Source organism: Sprattus sprattus (genome assembly GCF_963457725.1).
Source record: "Sprattus sprattus genome assembly, chromosome: 2".
Lineage (NCBI taxonomy): Eukaryota > Metazoa > Chordata > Actinopteri > Clupeiformes > Clupeidae > Sprattus > Sprattus sprattus.
Genome location: NC_137921.1, coordinates 25,134,547 through 25,155,302, shown reverse-complemented (window position 1 = coordinate 25,155,302; position 20,756 = coordinate 25,134,547).

The window sequence follows — 20,756 nt, the reverse complement described above, 5'->3', positions numbered from 1 at the left end:
TTTGTAATGTTATCTAGCAAAGCTGATAAAGAACCTACGCTGCAGGTTAATATAGAGGGTAAAATGGTCACATTGATGGTTGATACTGGAGCAAAATACAGCTGTGTAGCCACAGCTGATGCCCAACACCTCCCTAGGTCTAACAGTGGTAGAGTAGCAAAGACCGTTGGAGTCTCAGGACAAGTGCAGCTAATACCATTTTTTGCCCCGGTGACAGTAGAATTAGATGGAAAACAAATAAAAATGCCAATTTTAATTTCAGATCACACTCCCATCAATTTAATGGGGCGAGATATACTCTGCCGGATGGGAGTCCAAATTGAATACACTCCGAATGGACTCTCTCTGATCAGCCAAGAACCCTGCCATGCCATGGCCCCTCAGATTCCAATAAGTAAAACGATCTATTGGATAACATTACTCAAAGTAGGCTGGGTTGAAAGAATTTGGAAGTTTTGGAAACCTCTGATAAATGCAAACTATCCCTTGTTGAGGGATCCAAGATGCCCAGCACACTGCACCATAATGATGGAAGACACCTTCAGTGTGGAAAAACATGAAGAGTGGAAAAAGTTGGTTTCTGTTCGAAAACCACTTGAGATGAGGGCCCAATATGTAATCATAGGGCCCGAGGGAATGGGAGTACAAGTTGAATTCAAAGAGTCAGCATTAACCAGAATGTACAATATTCCAGACTCCGTGCCGCATATTACCCTCAAGGTAGGCCTAGGGTTTCGAGCAAGGCATGTGGGGTCCATGATGAAAAGAGCACAACAGGTTGAGTGGATGCAACCACAGACCATTAATGACAACAGAGTAAAACTGTCTACTGACAAAACTCTGGCACGACTTGATTTTACGTGCAGGATTACAGGGCTTCCTCAGATAGTCGACGTCCAGGATGACATCGGGGGGCCAGAGGTTGGGGTGTCCGAGCAGCTTCAGCCACAACAGGCATACTAGATAAGTGATTTCAAAGAGCCAGTAGTAGACTAATATCGAAGATGGAATGTGGACAATTGTAATTTTAAGTCGCCTGCCTAAGAGCAGGCGTCCAACATGCATTCCTCATTGTTCTCTTGGGTTTGACTTAGCTCCAAACCAGGACAGTGCAAAGCAGTGTATCAAAGAAGTAGCTTGGAGAGCAGACATTATGTTTCTCCCTATGTCATAATAGGTCCAGCAGGGGCAGCAATTAGGATAGGACAGATAACGAAAAACCCTGAGTTTCAAACAAGTGCTGACAAAACATACACTTCGACTATCCCACACACACATTGCATGGATAACCACTGATAACTGATACACCACGCACAGTACATGTTAGACTACATGACCCTATGTATTCAAGAAATTGCCCATTGAGAAGTCCTTGCTGTCTGTATAGTGTTTACCCGGGAGGGGGATACAGATGCTGGGATGGTGAAGATCACAAGCCCCTCACTGCAGAAGACGAGCCGATATGCGAAGAACAGGTAAAAGTTAAAAAGTGGAGAATAATGATCCTAGCAGAAGACACAGGGAAACAAGTTTTTAACAAGTACCAGTTCAGGGGTGGGTAAAGGGTGATTTTGACATAGTGCAAGCAGTCAGGCCTACGGAGTTTAAACGTGAAACCTGATTTCAAGAGGCCTGTCCAGAAGCAGCACCCTATTTTTCACCAGCAGCAGCAGAGGGAATCAAAAGTACTGTAGAGAGAGCAGGAAGGTGTTTAAGAAAAGTGCTATGTGTAAAGAAAGAGCAGGCGTCAGTGCCACACAGCTGCAAGCCACCGTGATAGCCCTTCTTTGACATCACATGTCCCGATATGAGTCTGTGGGGGAAAGTTAAGTGGTTTCCTTTTGTTTTATAAGGGTATGAAGTTCAGAAAATAAACATACATAGCTGAAAAGTCCTTTACAAGACCTATGTGACAAAGTTTGACGGAAGTTTCCATGTTTGTGGTTTGAGCTAAATTAATTTGCAATTAGTATAAAATAAGACGGGTACAGAAGCCTTGGAGTAGCAGCGCAGTGTGTAAATTGCATACACTCTAGTTATTACGTTACAGCCAAAGTTGGTCATCAATGATATAATTCTGCTCCAAATTATGGGGAAAAGCTCAAAAGATTTAAAAAGGAGGATAAAACGGGTGCAGAGTGGCCACATGGCAGCTCCACGCAAACTCTTTGGCCTGTTAATGACTGATGCGCATGATTTAAATGCGCAAAGGGGGGAGGTATGACATAACATTTTAGATAAGGGGTTCTAGTTATTTTTTATAAGAGATCATTGATGACAGACTGGCAGTGTGAGACTTGTAGTACAAGGAATGGCAGCAGAGCCTCAGGGGTGTATTCCAATACCTGATGGCCCATTTAAACATGTAGTAATTCGATAGTATAGATATGGGAAGAATTTTTTTTTAAATAAATCGAGAAACGCAGGTATGTACCAGTAGCAGTTGAAACTTTTTCACAATGGGTTGAGGCGTGCACTAGTCCGGATCCTGATGTTAAAAATAGTGAAAATATGTAAATTGTTAAATTTTAGTTGGCTCGATGCAATGTCCATTGCCCTGATGCACATGAGATCACAGAGAAATCACACTACACATATCACACCTCATGAAGTGCCCACGAAAAGGGCTATGCCCTTATCCAGTATTCAAGGGGATGGCAGGGGTCCACCCCTGAAGCATCTCCAGCGAGAAATCAGAAATTATGTGCAACAGTTGTTTTTAATCCATAAGATTATTTATTTACAGATGATGAACCAAGAATTAATAAGCAACCCACAGGTGGACGTTTGTGGCCTGGCTCAGCCTGGAAACTGGGTGTATGTAAAGATTTTCAGGCGAACGAGTATCCAACCCGGGAGAGAGGGACCATACAGAGTGACACAGGCCACTCCAACAGCGGTAAGAGTACAAGGGTTAAGTGTATGGTATCATCTCAATTTGTGTTACAGAACTCCAGTCCCACCAACGCAACAGAGACAAAATGGAGAGCTATCCAATGCAGAGAGGGAACCCTGGGAGAATGGTGCAGGTCAAAATAAGCAGGGACCAGAACACCAACGACAGGAGAGGCAGGAAAAGGACCCAAGCGACAACATACACAGTCTTGGTGACGGCATACTACCATGACTTCAGCAGTCTGGAGGAGGATTACTTCGTGTGCACCTTTGTGGGCCCAGAGAAGGAGTAATAGGAGAGATGTGTTGATCCCTGTGCAAAAGGTCTGACCCAACAACTGCCTGATGTCCCCGGCCAGTGAAAGATACCCCGGGAACCTAACCGTTTTCCATTGTCCATTTTCCCTTTTCCTGGAATAAATCATTGCCCTGCAATAGGTGAAGAGGATCAACGATCGTTTCCCTCACTGTTAGAAGGTGTTGAGGATCACAATGCGTTCACATGGCATACATACACACTGAAACATATATGGACGGTTGTACACTACATGAAGGGGATGAAGAATTCAGAGGAGCCTAATTTAATTCACAAGGGTAGTCATCACTGCCCTCTTACTCTGCACTTCACTTCCCCCACGTGTCTGGGAGCCAAGAGTGTTCTGGACACATTACATATAGGGTAACTTACACAACAAAGAATTCGCTCTCGTTTTAGGCGGTCGACGCACCACAACGTTTTTGTCACATCTCAAACCTACACAACAAATCGCTCAAACAAAATAAAGATGAGGCATGAACATCACCGTCGTATTTAGAACGTTTAAGTATTATGAGTAATCATTGCAGATTATTATATGTCTCTATGGTTAAATTTAAGTGCCTTAAGAAGTTTAGGTGCTAGCTTAACGTGATACAGTGCCTTATAGTCTGGGGTTTAAAGGGAAGTGGTAACTCACCTCACTGAAAAAGAGCACGAATGTTTTCAATTTTTTCTATACTCTTTTTCACTAATGTAACTACAGTTTTTTTTATATGCATGCAAGTTAAATCTCCCTAAGGGGTAGCCTGGGGAGAAGATATTTGAGCTTTGCTGATATGATGTACCTCATATTATGGTACTATAATCTGTGTTCACCTATCAAATGTATTGGACCTTTTCTAAGAGTATACTGCATCTATTCTTTCTATTCTATTTTTATATCCTGTGTGAATTGATGATTATAGTAATAATTAAGTAGGAACTCACTTGTGATTGATCTGGTGGGTCGTATCATTTTTTTTATAAGTGTGTGTAGTTGCTTATCATCGCTGTATAGTTTAGTAAATTATAATCATATTAACGCCGATGCATACTGTACTAGTAATGAAGTAAGATAAACTGAAATATATCCATCGTATTGTGTGTCAAAATTGACACAAAGGGGCGTTTATGTTGAAAATTATCATTGTCAAACATCATTGTCAAACAGTGCCGTGGTGGTCATAGAGCAGAATTGCAGCTACAATTGTCATTAGGCTCGTGCGCAGGGATGGGTATCATGTAAGGTCAAGCATGAAAACCAGAGTGCAGGTGCAGGGCAGTGGAAAGTTACAAAGCAGTCAGGAGGGGGTCACCCATTTACACCCACACTCACACACACTTATACATACACACACATACAGAGATACACTTACACATACACACACAGGCATATGTACACTTCTATATACACATATACACACATACACACTTACACGCACACACACATATACACATACACACATTCAAACAAACACTCAATTACACATACACATACACACACACACAGATTCACACACACCTACACACATGGATACACAATCACACACATACACGCATACGCACACAACCATACAAATGCACACAAATGATGAGGCCTCTCAAGGCCAACATGGCCTTTCATCATGTGATAACCAAGAAAATTGGCAGGAGGATCTTTTCTCCCCAAAGCAAAAGTTCCCTCGCAACAGGTGAGCAAGAATATTCTGAGTGGCTAATAATGAGTATAAAAAGTGTGAAAGTATAAGGGAATATTCTGATTGGGTCATTTTTAGATACGGTGATGACCATGATGCATAAACTGACGAATTATGAGTATAAAAGACAATGCATTGGGTCTTAGATTCAGAGCTTAACGGGGACGCCCACTCTCATATTTGGAATGATCTGTCTGCAGGATTGAATAAAACTTCAGTTTATCGGACTCCGGACTTCTGACTCTGATTTAATATTATCTCTAAGTTATTTGAAACAGTTGTATTTTCGCTACAACAGTTGTTACGATGACGTCACACGATTGAGAAAGAACCACTTGTTGAGTTGTTAGTCTGATATTAGTAAAATATTTTAGCGAATGCATTGCTGATAAAAACGTGAAGGTAGCACATCAGATCAGGCAAACATTTATAATTTCCTTGCAGCCTTGACAATGACTGTAGAATGTTCCTGTAGAACATTCTGTAGAACCTTCGTGAAGGAGCCAGAAAAAAAACTCAGCTGAGTACGTTGGAAAAATTTAAAACCCACGTTCTTAAAGGTTAACCGAAACCCCCCATTGGAATATATAGTGGCTAGCTAGCTGGCTGCTAATAGACCCTTTCGCCGTTGGTAAACAATGCTCAGCGTTCTAGGTTGCGCACGCATTCTGGGGGCAAAAGAAATGGCTTAAGTAATGTTAAGTTCATACCTGCGTTTGCTTTATCCTAATGATCTCGGAAGTTACGTTAATACATTGACATTAAGTTATGGAATCCAACTTCCCGATCCATATTCGATCACGGATTGGATAGTTGACCCATCACAATGGACAGATATGTATACATACTTAATAGAAAAACCCAGTGTTTACACAAAAGATACATTACGATCATTCAAGTCACTCGATGCCTATAACTACGTTGTCTGCGGGCATGTCCACTCCAGGATATTAAGTACTGCGACCTCAATGATGATTTCTGCGTCCTAAAATCTGAGGTGCTACCAAGCCAATGACAAGGAACAAAGACAATAATGTATAAACCATGTGTTTTTATCAACAAACCCACCAACGCTACCGCTTCACGTTAAATTGCACATGCATGGCAGAGTAAGTCGACCTTATCATAAACGTTTCATCGTCAAGGTTTACGTGTAGGAACTACATAACCATTGCAACCAGGAGACACAACTGTAATGTTAGCGAATGAGGGGTGAGAAGCCCCCCGCTAATATTTACACTCTTTTAAGTCTCCTGTACGTCCAAGCCCAAACCTATTCTTGAGGTTTCAAACATTTTCCAGGCTATTTGGCATCTAACAATAAAAGCCTTGTAACTGTTATTTATGCTACAATACAACTTATATTTGTTATGATAGCCACATTTAGTATACTCATTTTTGTCTTATACCATTTTTTTTATCTGACATTGCAGGCTATAGGGTCTTGTTGCGGCCATGCAGCAGCAGTGCTGTTAAAGATTGAGCTCTATGTTAGGATGGGGAGGACAGAGGGCATCTTGTACATCAGGAGCATGTAAAACAACACAAGCCTGCATACAGTGTGAAAAGCCAGACTATGGTAAAATGATTCACTGTGTCCAATGTGACAGCCACTTCCACTACGGCTGTGTGCAAATTTAATGAAAGCAGTGAAAGAGGTAAAAAAGCATGAGCTTAAGACAAGGTTCAAATAGTTTTAATTTCATAAAGACAGTATAGTACATAGTCATTTATTTGTCTGAATATCATTTGTGGATTACATTTATCAGCAAACACAGTACATTCTATATTATTTGGAAACAACAGACTTGCAGAGATTTGTGAGGGCACCACACACATTCACTATATCATCTAGGAGGTCAACTTGTGACACTGGAATGACCGATTGTAAGATTTTAAAATTCTTCCACCGGCCAATAACTCTTTCTATGTGAATTCTTACAAGTGAAAGTTGTCTTGATGCGTCAACCTCATTAGCTGGTAGTTGTCTTTTTCCTTCGGTGAAATTTGGAATAAGCAGGGTGGCACCATATGCAGCAAGCTCTTCTCTAATTAAAAAAGCCCCTATCAGCTAAAATGTCATCTGTAGGCTCCAAAAGATCTAAAAATCCCATTGATTGGTAATCTGCTTGTCTGACACGGCCACCCGAACCTGGGGATAGAAAGGATATGGCCTCGGCGGGTGTAATGCCAACTAAATACTTAACTGTATTGTGGTGTTTATATGTAGACCATGTCTGGGCCTGGGCATTCAAGTTACTAGGTCTGTCAATAAAAATCTCTGTGCACTTTTGGGCATGTTCTTTAAAACAGCAGTCTGACTTGGCCACTTTACAAGTGGTTTCAACATTTTAGCCAGAAGGTAACCAGGTTCTCAAAATGCATGATATTGTGCTGTTCGATACTTTAAACCTAAATGCTATGTCAGTGTTAGTGAGACCCAATCTAAGTTTCATAAGCACAATCAGTAGGTGATCTCCCAGGGTACGTATTTCAGTAAACTTTTCTACATTGACTTTTAGTTTTTTCAATAACCAGTCAAAGATTATAGTAGTTATTCCTGTGAGAAAAATAAACTGTACACTGTTATTTCTGACTGAGTGGTAAGAATACTTGTTGTTCTGAAGCTCTTCTATTAGCTTCTTGTTTTCATTTTGAATTTCACCAAACTCTTGGTGCAGGCTCACATATTCAACCTGAATCTGTTCATACATGTGCCTCAGATTGTCATAATCTTTCTTTGGGCATATGGCATCCTCTTCCGATGGGGCTCATCTTCAACTGTAAGACATTAATGTGAAGACAGGAATTATAAGTTTTACTGACAACACATGTAAAACACAAATAATGAGTAGCACAAGTACATTTTACATGTTTGATTGAATTGAAAAGGGTGTTCTCACCAGGGCAAAGATCTGTAGTAAATAGGGAAGGTGATTTAACAGATCTCTCAGATAGCAGTTTATTCCTTTGAAAATCTGTAAGATTAGATTGCACATAATAGAGGTAACTACTGACTGCCATTTATCTCAAAGCTTGCAATACAGAGCAGGCTATGGATAGCTACCTTGGATAGCTAGCTTTGATGCCATAAGTTAACATCACCTGCTCTAGGTTGCAGGCACTGTTGGCTGCTATCTTATCAAGAGCAAACACGCCTTACCTCTCCAATTTAGCTTCAGGTCTCTGGCGAATGGACAATGTCGGGGCTTTCGTAGTTAATTGAGGCTTCTCCTAAGAGTAAATTAAGCACAGACTCAACCCACGATCATTGTATGCATTGTATCATTGTATGAAATGAATAGATGAATGTACTATGAACTAGCTAACATTAACGGTTAGCTAACGTTAATGGTTAGATATCGTTAACGTTAAGTTAACCTAAAATTGCAAGGCTAATTTAGATATGGATAACATTAGCTATCTAGGGAGCTGTTTTGGCCAACTAAGCTATCTCAGATTTAACTTACACAATTTCAAGTCAGCTAACATAAACAAAATTCACTTACCGGATATAAAATGTGACCCACATATGCGTGCATTTTTAATGATGTCTTCAGTCCAGTCCACTCGTTTTATAGCTTGCAGCCACAATCTACGCCTGTTTGCATTAAACAGTCTTTTCCCCGAAGGAATGCGGTAGAAATTTAGACCTTTTTTTTTTGTTGACCTGTTTTGGCATCCCACAACACAACAAGGTGGCATTTTTTTAACGAAGAAACCGAGACGAAGAAATCCTTAGCTTTATCTGTCCAAAATCCTCTTGCACTGTCACTAACTATGGCTAAAATTGCCGCTTTTTTGCCTCCAGAATGTGTGCGCTTAACGTTTATGACGTAGGTCATAAAAGGGTCTATAAGTTTCATATAACATTGCTACAGCCAAACTTCATTTTTTCTGACCACGCCCCCCAGCCGACTTTTCGCCTACCGACTAAACGCAAGACATATCTACCGTGGGCACCCAGCGTTAGCCAGTACATGTTGGAGACTGCAGTCCATAGGGCAAACTGGATTAGACAAGATGGGGCAAAGACAATCCAAAACATTATGGCGTCTCATGGACACTCCAGGCATGGTGAGCTTACATCTACAATGTTTGTGTGTTGCCCTGTATTAATACATTTGATTTCGAAACTAAACCTAACCCTTCGCTAAAAAACATAAAGGTATACAAAAAAGGAATCCTTCATCCCAAAGGGAACCCTAACCCTACCTGGGACGGATGTTACATGTGCCTTACACTTTTTGGGGGGGGTTCCTGACCTTAGATCGCTCAGGACTTTGCAGTGATACAGCCAGGGTGTTCTGAAAGAATGTCTGAGAAATGGATCCCTGAGTTAGCTGAGAAAATCATTCGTATGGCCAGAAAGGAGAAGACTGGAGACCTTCTTGCAAACATCGATTCACTTTCAGCAGGTATTCACATAGAGCTGGTGTAACATGTGGCCCCCAACTTTGTCGATGTCAACTTTTTCTCAGGAGTGCAGCGCAGCAGTGTGAGTTTGAGGTCAGGCACGTTATAGTTTGAAGTGACGTCTGTGGCTGTGGTTTTCAAACTTTTAAATATCAAGGACTCTTAAATGGACACAAGTTAGACCACAGAACCCAATTTCATAAGATTTTTGCCAAGGGTTTTCCATTCTGATAAGATTTGTGCTTGACCAAAATGGTAGTCATACATTTTGACATTGTGTTACTTAATGGTGACACAGTAAAAAGTAGAGGTCACACACACATGACCAAAAAACATGTAGTTGGGTGCTGGATCTAAAAAAGACTCAAAGTAAAAGAAAGCAAGAAGATCCGCACACCAAACAGCTCCCATTAAGGATATTTATTGTGTAACGTTTCAAAATGTTTTACATAATAAATATCCTTAAATGGAGCTGTTTGGTGTGCAGATCTTCTTGCTTCCTTTGACTTAATGGTGAAAACACATTATTCATGTTTTTTCAGATCAACAGGGTGACATCGCTCTACAGCTGCTGCCGGTGCTGCTCCCAACTGTGACATATTAGGTGGGAGAAAAGTGTACCAAGCTGGAGGTTCACCGGGCCTTCATTGACATTCAGCCGGTGAGTAAAGACAGCGCTTTTATTTGGCTGCAGACCCCCATCTTACAAGGTTTTGTAGAGACCCAAAGAGAAGACTTAAGGTTAAATCTTTTCAAAATTATTCCAAATTGTTTAGAATTTTTCAAGATTTGTCAACATTTTTTGAAAGTCAACTAGGCCGTCACATCACGACACGATCTGAGTGTACAGATCTCTCATTTTCAAATAAGCTAAGAGTAAATATTATTATTGGACTCAGACTCCAGATAAAGTGTCTGGTACAGCACTGTGCATTACCTGTGGAGTTTAACCTAACCTGTCGTATGAACTTATTGTTGAATCTTGGTTTTTTTTCTTCTCTTTTTCTTTTCAGCCTGGAACAAACATATACCTGGCGTCCACAAGCAGCTGCACACCACATGTCCTCATGCTGGGGGAGGAGCATCGGTGTTCCCAGGCCTTTGTGGTCATTAATGGAATGGCCTCGGAGCACCCATCTCTGTTGGGTGCGGTGGATGGGTGCTTTAAAGCTTTTTTGTACTAGATGTGAACTACCCGAAACCGTGTGCCCAGGTTTGGGAGCTTATTCAGACTGGCGTATTTGCGATCCCTGGTCATGAATCCAATTCTGTGAAGCTGATGAGGTCTCAATTTGCAGCGATGGAGTCATCCAACACCCCAGCTATTTAAGCTGCAAGTTGAGACCTCATCAGCTTCATGCCGTTAGGCAGGTACCAAAAACTGTTGTTATTTGTTCCCGTTTAAACTGACTGGTTGATCGCTCTAGTTTTTACTGTTGTAATTTCTCTGTCACTTTGTTGTTTTTTGTTGGACTGATTTACTTTCTCACTTTGTTGTTTTTTTCTTTGTCTTTTTTAATATTTAGGTGCATTTTTGTACATTGTGTAGCACTTAAATTGATGAATTGATGGATGAATGGATCAGAGATGTCCCAATAAAGTAATGGACATCATGTACTTGTTTCGCTGAATAATTTCATAATTTCATGTTTAATAACAATTTCATTTTGTATAAGGTTAATGCTCATTAATTAATGCTAATTTTGCTCTCAAAACAACATTTTGATTTTAACCCACTTCTTTGGTAACATTAACCCAACAACATGGCTGTGTTTTAGCCCATTTATTAGTTAATACAACCCAACAACATGGCTGTGTTTTAGCCCATTTATTAGTTAAGATAACCCAACAACATGGTTCTATTTTAGCCCATTTATTGGATAACATTAACCCAACAGCAGAGTTGTTTTTAACCCATTTTTGGGTATACAGTCTCAACCCAACATGCTGGGTCAAGCCATAACCCAACCCTGTTGGGGTAGAATAACCCAGTTGGGCAGGTCCAACTTTGGACAAGCGTTGAGTTACACAAATAACCCAAATTGGGTTATTTTCAACCCAGCAGTTTTAAGAGTGTGATCTTGTAGGCTAGTGTGGCCAGCAGGGCCGGAGTGGGGTCACTTTTCAGCCCGGGAATTTCAGGTCCAAGACCTGCCCACTTTTTCCATGCAGTGGAAATTGGATAAATGAAGCAACTATCCTGTAGTTTTTTTGTATTAATACCATGGTTCAACAAATAATGTAAAGGTTAAATAATAATCCACTTAAGCTAAGAAGTTAACAAAAAATATTTCACTATTCCACAAGGATAGGTTGATAAATTAACAAAAGCAGAAAAAAAATTAAGCATTTGAAACATATCCCACTCTTCAACAAGGAGACATATTGAACTAATGTTTACAGTCCAACTCACAGTATATAGTTACATTGCGCCACTATCCTCCTGACCTTCCTGTGCCACATGCCATGACAGTATAACCTTCAAGAGAGGACTTTTTCAGTCTCTCCCAATGGTATGCCAAGCTAGACAGCTCAGTTTGTAATGTGCTAACAGTAGCTCTGTCATAACGTAAGCAGACATTTGATGATTTCCTGGAGTGCTGAGTTAGGGAGCCTATTTATCTTTATTTCAGGAAAGTTTTTAGGGTCAAGACAAGCGAAAAGAGGCAAGTTTTGCATTTGCTGAAATCCTATCCATGCTACCTGCCACAGTGTCCAGAACAACATTATGGACATTCACCTCAAAGGCAGCATCAGATGAGGCTAGCCTACTGGTTCATCATCTAAAATCTCCCCTGGCATTCTTTTCTTTCATCAAGTACTCTCATATACTGCTCTTTCTTACATTAAATAACTTGAATTCGTATTGTTTACTCTGTTATCCTCTCTACCTGTACGTGTAGCCATGGCCTCCTCATTGCAAATTTCGGGCTCATCATTTTCAGCAGGAGTCATTTTACTGCATACACAGATCAAGTTTGAGTTTTTGCATAATATGGATCTATGGATCGCCATATATTGGGTATAAAAAGGCTAATTTAATATTTTGCTTGCAAATAGGTTGACAATGCTGCAACGATATTAACCAACGCTACAACGCTAGCTGTATAATAGTTACGTATGTCTCTATTTACCAGTTGCCACTTGTGTCTGTCCTCTTGAAAATAAATCGGTAAGCTTGGCACATTTGGCAGCATCCTCCTCAGGGGCGTAGCAGAACATTTTTGGGGGGGCCGGCTCTGGCCATTCTATTATTTGGGGTGGCACTTGATCAAAAACTACGGTTTTACAACTCTCACACTGCATCACTCAGAGCAGCAGTTTTCTAACGGCTCACCTAGCCATAAACAATGGATTGAACCTTCTTATGGACACTAATTATGCTTTATTGATAATCCCATGTTATTGAAATGGGTGCTTTGATAATGTGCAAGTGCGATTTGTCATGGGAGTTGGTTCGGGACCTTAACACGAGACAGGGATTTTTTTTTTTTGTGACAGACACGATATCAATTGTCATTTTAGGCGATAATTTATTAAGGGTAAACTGTAGCATTTTAAGTGCAAGACCTGGTTTGTCAGTGCTCTGTTTTCATTCAGCACCACAAGCTGTTTGATATAGTAGTGATATTGTTCACTGTTTGTAGTGATAGGCTACTGTTCAATGTACATTGTACATATTGTTGATATTTATTTTTTCTTTGTGTATTATGGGACATGTGTGTGTCTGATGTTTTTTTTCTGAAGTTTTTGCTTTTCTTTCTCTTTATATATTATATATTATTGCAAATGAATGGAATATTGCACTGTCAGAATGCTATGGAGTTAGATTAGTTTCATAATTCACAAACCAGCGAAACGCGTTTCAAACCAACGAAACGCGAGTCACAAACCAACGAAACATGTTTCAAACCAACGAAACGCGTTTCAAACCAACGAAACGCGAGTCACAAACAAACGAAACGCAATTCACAAATGTATTTCATGTTTCACAAATGTATTTTGTGATTCACAAATAAATGACCCATGACCTTTGTTTGAAACCTGACAAACACGAGTTACAAATCCCTGCATTCGTTCGTTTGGATTTTTGACACTTTCCTAACGCACAGTTTCACAAATGGATTTTTTCTAAAAGATATTCTCTGCAGCCTATCAGATCTCTTCCAATTTTAGCCAATCACGTTATGGACTACAACACAACCAACACCCGCCAAAGTAACTGCCTTTTCACCGGCTTGAACAATGGCATCTGGTAGCTCCACACCAAATGTAAGTGAAATATTGCTTGTTAATTTTATTAAACCGATTATCATACGTGGTTGAATATTCTTGTGAATGGCAGGATCCATGTTTAGTCATTTTAAGTGTTTCATAAGCTAACGTTTAAAAAAAAAGCTAGCTAGTCAATGTCTAACATAACCTTGGTCTTGCTAACATGGATAGAGCTACGCTTGCTGCATTAGTTTGCTCTCTAGCCAGATAACATATTACATGGGACTTTAGTGAACAAACCATTAAAACGATTTTTTTTTTTAGCAGGGGCTGTCCTCTCAAGTAGAGGCAGCAGCACGCGTTCTGGTACAAGCGTTAGCGAGGAATATTCCCCAATTGCCAGAGAGCCGAGCAGCAGAGAGCGTTGCTGCTATAACTATGGCCCCAACCACAACTAGTGCCACGAATACCAATGTGAGACAGGCTATGAGAAGGTAATATACACTATGTGGGTAAGGATTATACATTTTCTGGGGGCCAGTACCCAAAACTGCATCAGTATGCAAGGCTATTTGTTGGATTTGGATAGTACTTAGTTAGTGCGTGAAGAGTCATAATTAATAGTGGGGCAGATAACAGAATTTTTTGATGAAGAATCATTCAAATGTGGATACAAGAGCCAAAATTGGCACAATTATTCTATGGGTACTGCTCTTCCAATAAAGAACGTTAGCGAACCCAAAAATCCCTCTCGTCTACCGCGACAGCCATTTTCGTTATCCATTTTATAATGTGTGGGTATTTCATTTGCCAAGTCATAGCTAATGTATTTTACAATCTGTCTGTGTGTTTTGTGTTACTCCCTCATCAGGCAGTTCCCAGGTATGTTTAGTAGTGAACAGCCTAGAGGGAAAAGGCGATTCACAACCCCCACTCGCCAAACGGTGAAAAGTGTTGATTTTCAGATTTTTGTCCTTTCGGAACCGAGCCAGTTAACACCAAAAGGAGCTGAAGAACTGGAACTTGCCCGTGCTGGCCTCGGGAAAATTATGCTAGGTTTAGCCGAAAATTTGAAGCACAATGAGGTCAACAAATCATACAATAATGTAAAAATCTCAATAATTCTAATTGTTAAATATGTGACTTGCTGAATAGTGTTGTATTTTTATTTTATTTTAGATTGTGTCTCTTGTAGAGGATGCATGCACGAAATTAAAGACCCTAAAAGGAGGATGGATGTTTTCCAAGGGCACAGGTAGCATTTCTACCACTGTTGTTGCTAGATCAGCTTGTTCAACCATCCTGATCCCACAAGCTCACATTCTGTTTCAGTCCACAGGTCAGTCTGGAAGTATTAGACTGTCTCCAGAACCCATCATCTGTGGAATTGTTTCAATTTGTCTAGTGTGATCCCATAGCCTGCATAATAACTTTCTCAACGCCCATTGTCAATGCCACTACCAAACCAAAACAAAGTTCTGTTATGTGAAACAGAATTTGAGCTTGCAAGAACAGGGTGGTTGGCCCTCCAATAATGAAAATCAGTCTGTTCATGGTTTTTCTTTATTTACCAGGAGGTAGTGGGCGTCGCAAGCTCACAATCATTCCGACGGACTCAGAGGGCTACTCCACACGTGTTCTAAAAGCCGCATCGAGCAACGGAAGGAACATTATTTATGTTGTTCCAATTCAGGAACAACTTTGTACTGAACCATTACCATTCGACTCACCAGAGTTTTCTAAGATGCCATTGTCAAACTGCATCACCTGTGGCGGAAAAATGCCCTTGCAGCTCTTGCCGTTGCATGTGCAACAATGCAGTGGCACAACACCTGTACGTTTGTACTGCAACACTACTCTTGTTGCTCAATTAATCATGCACATTTTTAGTTTGTTAGGAAAATCTACAAATCTTTTGTTTTTTAAGGGCAATACACCTGGGGCAAGTTTCGATGATGATTGCCATGTCGTGAATCAGCCAGATGAAGAGATGGGAGTATCTTTGGAGGTAATGCTTCCACGGTTTTCTTCTTGTTACAATTTATTGAAATATTCCATTGAATATTTTTTTTTTTTCCAGGATTGCCCAATTTGTCTTGTACCATACCCAATTGAACTACTGGTATCTCACGCAAGCACGTGTGGTGATAGGTAGGATATTTTTGACTAATAGATTCAGATAAAAAAGAGCATGATTAAAGTCCCATGTCTAACTTAACTTTAAATCCAAGCTTTAAATGCTTGTTTTTAATATTTTACAATGTCAACTCTCTAGACTGCATTGTGGATGCATGTCCTGTGTCTTTGTAATAAAGTAGTATCTATAACGACTATAAATAGGGAGGTGATTTTGAATGACTTGGTTTGATGAAAATGATTTGCAGGAAGTAATATGTTAAGATTTCTTTTCATTCTTGCAAGTATCGTGTTTTTTTGTCCGTCTTAAGAATGGGCATCGCTCACACCGAAACAGCCAGCCCTACAAGGACAGAGGAATTGGCAGGTCCCTCAGTTCCTCGTCTGGCTATGCAACAACCCTTAGCAGGTGATTTATACCCTTGCGATATAGTCTGAAGATGCATTTGGAAGTTTCTTTGAAACAACTGATTTCACACTATATTTTATTACCAGCACATATGAATGAAATAGATGCAAGAAAAGCATGTCAGCTGTTCCGAGAAGACCTTTTGGAAAGAAACTCTGAGCATCGACGTCTCTCTCTCCATCTCGACGTGTTCGATGACCCAGAGGAACAGGACAGTCTGCTAATTTCATTTTACAAAAAGAGCAATGTAAACTGGGCTGCTCCATTCATGTGCAAGCTAACAGGTATTACTAAAATGTGTGACTTTAATCAATTCATTATAGATATTGATTGTAGATTGCATTAGTTTGAGTGGAACTACAAAGCCATTCTGATTCTTATTAACTGTGCATTGGATCGTAGTTACTTGTTTTTTTATCTGAGGTCATCATTTATTTTTAAGGAGATGCAGCTGTTGGCGAAGGGGTGAACCGACATGTTTTGTCAATGGTCATGAAAAAACTGAAAACTGGATTCAGTATAAATCTAGGTTTGTGAAGAAAAATAATACATGAGTCTAAGAGACCACAAGAGAAAATGCTTTTATTTAACATTCTTTTAGAATGTAATACAAACATTTGTGGACAACAATTTTTTCTTTACTTCTTCAGGCTCTGCTGGTCTCACACCCCTGTTTGAAGGTGAAAAAGAACATCGGGTTCCCTCTGCAGCTGCTGTGCTTCGGGCAAGCAACCTGTTTGAGATGGCAGGCCGGATGATCGGCCACTCTGTCCTGCATGGTGGTCCTGGTTTCTCAGGACTCAGTTTTCCTGTGATTACACTTTTGACTGGTAGAAGCAGGGACTCTGCCGTATCAGCTCTGACCCTGCAGGACTGTCCTGATCTCGATCACCGCGAAACAATTGCTTTTGTAAGTAGCAGTATTTCAAAATTCTAAAATGTCCCAATAACATGAACATGCTTGTATGTTACATGTTTCATGTTTTTTTTCCACATGAGCTTCTAAATTAAGCATCATCAAATAGATCAATTTTGTAGGTCTGTGCAGGGCAAGGCACGGTTTACATACCTTTTTGTGTTGGTGGTGTTTCAAAATGTTATTTTGGTAAATTGCCTGGAGACAACATTGCATATTAGTATTACATTCTTTCCTCTCTTTTTTATGCATGTGTTTTAGCTCACAAAAGCAAAACTGACTGCAGCAGAAACCACCAGTGTGACTGATCTTTGCCTGTCCTGGGATCTCCCTGTTCCTTCACCTACTAATCATGACTGGCTGTTTCAGGAACTGCTCACACATGCAGTAATCATTTTATTATTACGATTATTGAATAAGTGAAATGAAAATATGCCAAACCAATTGTGATTTGTATTAGAGGTTGACAGTGTAACACATTCCACATTTGTACTTGTGCCTTATGTTCTGTCATTTATCACTGCAGGTACTTGATCGTGTTGCGCAACCCATCAAACAGATCCGGAAAGGCCTGAAAGACACAGGAATCTGGCCGCTTCTGTCTGATAGGCCAGATGTTCACCCCATCATTTTTCCACGGGAGGCAGATGAGGAGCTTGATGCGCAAGTAAATAACATATATTGCTTTGGTTAGTTTAGAAAGGATTTGTTATCTTGACACTGATGCAATTGAATTGTATGATTGTTCTGCAGCATAGCCCTTGATAATTTCACTTAAAAGCACTCTCACAATAAATTGTCACATTTACATTAGTGATTGTTTAAATAATACACATTGCCTATATACAGTAGTCCTCTGGTTTCTTAAATGTATCGAATAGTGTTCTTCAAATAGTGCTACATTCTATAGTGTAGCATTTTCATGTCATTGTTAGAAAGGTACAATTTGCATAAGCAAGTTAAGACAGATCGGTAGCACTAAAGGTATAATAAAGTAGTCAAACACATCAAAATAATAAATGTTGATTGTTGGAAAGATATGCTGATCAACTGCAACTTCCATGAATAAATTGACTAATAACATAAAACATGTATTAACCCTGTAGACTGTGATCCAGAACATTTGCTGGCCAAAACAGAATTGCGATAGCGACCAGGATGAGGAGGAAGACTGTGTCCCATTTGAGACAGTTATTCTCATAAAGGATTTTTTACGGAAATTCATTGAAGAAGGTAATACTCTTATTATACTAATATTAGAATACTAATATTCTAATTTCCTCTATTGGATTTTCAAGCAGTTAGTCCCTGCTAATAAATGGATAAAGGAACAGATATAGTGCAGCCAAAGAGATAACATTAATGCAAAATATTATACAGAATTAAGATTAAGATCAATGCAAGATATGTGACATTTTGGTAGATTTGCTATGCTCAAAATGTAAGTTTTGATTAAATGTATTGGAGATGTCACATACATTGCATATTCTCCTTCATAGCATCACCAGAGATGTTATGTGACCTGATGAAGTTCTGGGTTGGGTGGGAGCAGCTGACTACCAACCTCATCGTTGAGGTTGTGAACTCTACCTACCCGGTAGCACACACCTGTTTTTCCAAATTGAGACTTCCCAGCCACTACCGGACCTACATCAAGTTCCACGATGACATAGTGATGTGTGTCAGATCCACCAATAGTGGTTTTGGTTTAGTGTAGGTTTTTAAGCTGTTTATTTGTTCCAATAATGTTGTGTTGTATTGTCAAAGAATTGTGTGTTGTGTTAATAAAAAGATTTCCCGGTGACAAATTCCTGTTTTCTGATCAGGTGTTTAATAGTTATGTACAGCCAACTATGCAGTTTCATTCATAACTTGCCCAGTAAATCAACAATGGATAATTATCTTGCCTCAAGCAAATTCTCTACAAACTGGACAGTGTTTAGATAGATGTCCACTCCAAAACTTTCGGAGTCTCGCAATGGTTCAATGTTGTCTTGAAGTTGCACCATTTCTGCATCTGAGAGTGGGCTGTCCAGCACAGGGACATTGACACCATGGTGTGGCTCACTGACGTATAAGCTTTCCTCCCATTCGATCTCTGGTACAAATATATCCTGACAAAGATAGATATTAGATATAAGCACAACAAATGTTAAGTAAACCAACTGAAACAAGCACTGTGCTTTTACCACTGCCATGTACAAAACTGATAAATGAATGGTTTAAAGTTATGTGGTAAAAGACAAAACTACACTATCTGTGCAAAGAGACTTCACATTTTATGTAAGTACTGTGCAGTTGTTTTCAATCCTATCCCTGCTTACATCAAGCTAAGGTTAAAGAAATCAGAGAAGGAAATAGCATGTACTAGTGATCATTTTCAGGGTGTCTGGTTTCAATATAGTAATTGGATGTTTTAACAAGTACACCATTTACCTCAGGAAGAGGATCTGCAACAGGATTCAAGGCCTCGCCCACCTGCCACAACTGATTTGGTGTCAGGTTTTGCTCTGTCCTAATGGGATGGTTATCCCATGCCTCATGGAAGACATTCAGGCTGGCCTGGATACGTGGCAGGAAAACGTAGTGGCAGCAGAACATGTGCAGGACGTTGCTGATGTCGAGCAAGTATTGATCCTCTAGAGCAGGGGTGCCCAAATTCTTTCTGGTCAGGGGCCAAATATTAATCGGAGTGGAGGGCCGCGGGCCAAAACCAGAGTTTCATGTTAGGTCAGGTCCCATTATATTGAAATGTAGTGCATATGTGTACCCAATTAACATTACCATTAATATTCTTACCTGCAAACTAAGAAGGGCTAAAAAAGGTGACAAACCAAGCCCCTGTAGGTGGGTCCGGGGGTATCCCCCCCAGATTTTTTTGTTATTTTAACATGTAAATTAAGCATTCTGGTATATTCCAAGACGAAAATAATGGGGAAAGATAACATTTGCTTCAGGTTAAAAAAAGAAACATTTATTAACATATCATACTAATTTAATGTAATCTATTAGTATACACAGGGAAGATAGGTAGGAGACTTATATAATGGCCAATCAACTAACAGCAAGTTAAAGGCTAATAAACATGATTGCAGGCAACAAGAGTGACTACTGATGTTTCGATGGAAATACTCCCATTATTTTCTATTTGTATCCGTCAAAAGAGAAAGATATAACAGTTACGTGTAAGCTGTGCCGTGGAAACAAGCGCCGTGACAGCACTTGACTCCAAAGGCTACCTCCACAAACATTTGTTAAGCCAACACGAACAGGTGAAACTTGTAGCAAGAGAGCATCATGCCTTGACCTCAACTGAAGGACAGACTGCCCCAACTCAGATAGAGAGAGAGAGAGCTTGCACATTGACTACTGGTTGATTTCATATTTCATTTCAACATTCTTTACACAAACATAAGTAAGGTACTTACAGTTGGCAGTTGCTAAACTCGTGTTGACATGTGTGAATTTGAACACATGAATATGAACTTGTTCTACCTTTTCCCATTATACATGTAAGTTGAGAAGACTATAACATCAGCTAGATAACTAGCTATCATTTCATGCAAACGGAGCTCTTCCATTTAAATCGTTTAAGGTTAAGGTAAAAGCTAGCTAGCATAGCAACAAGATAACCATAGATATGGATCTGTATTGACAAAAGGTCAATAGCGCCCCCCTTGACCCATCTGAAACCATGTTAAAACTGTGGCCAAGCAGTGAACTGCAACCAGTCTTAGTTAAATATGACGTTGAAACAGAGACACTGTTAAAAAT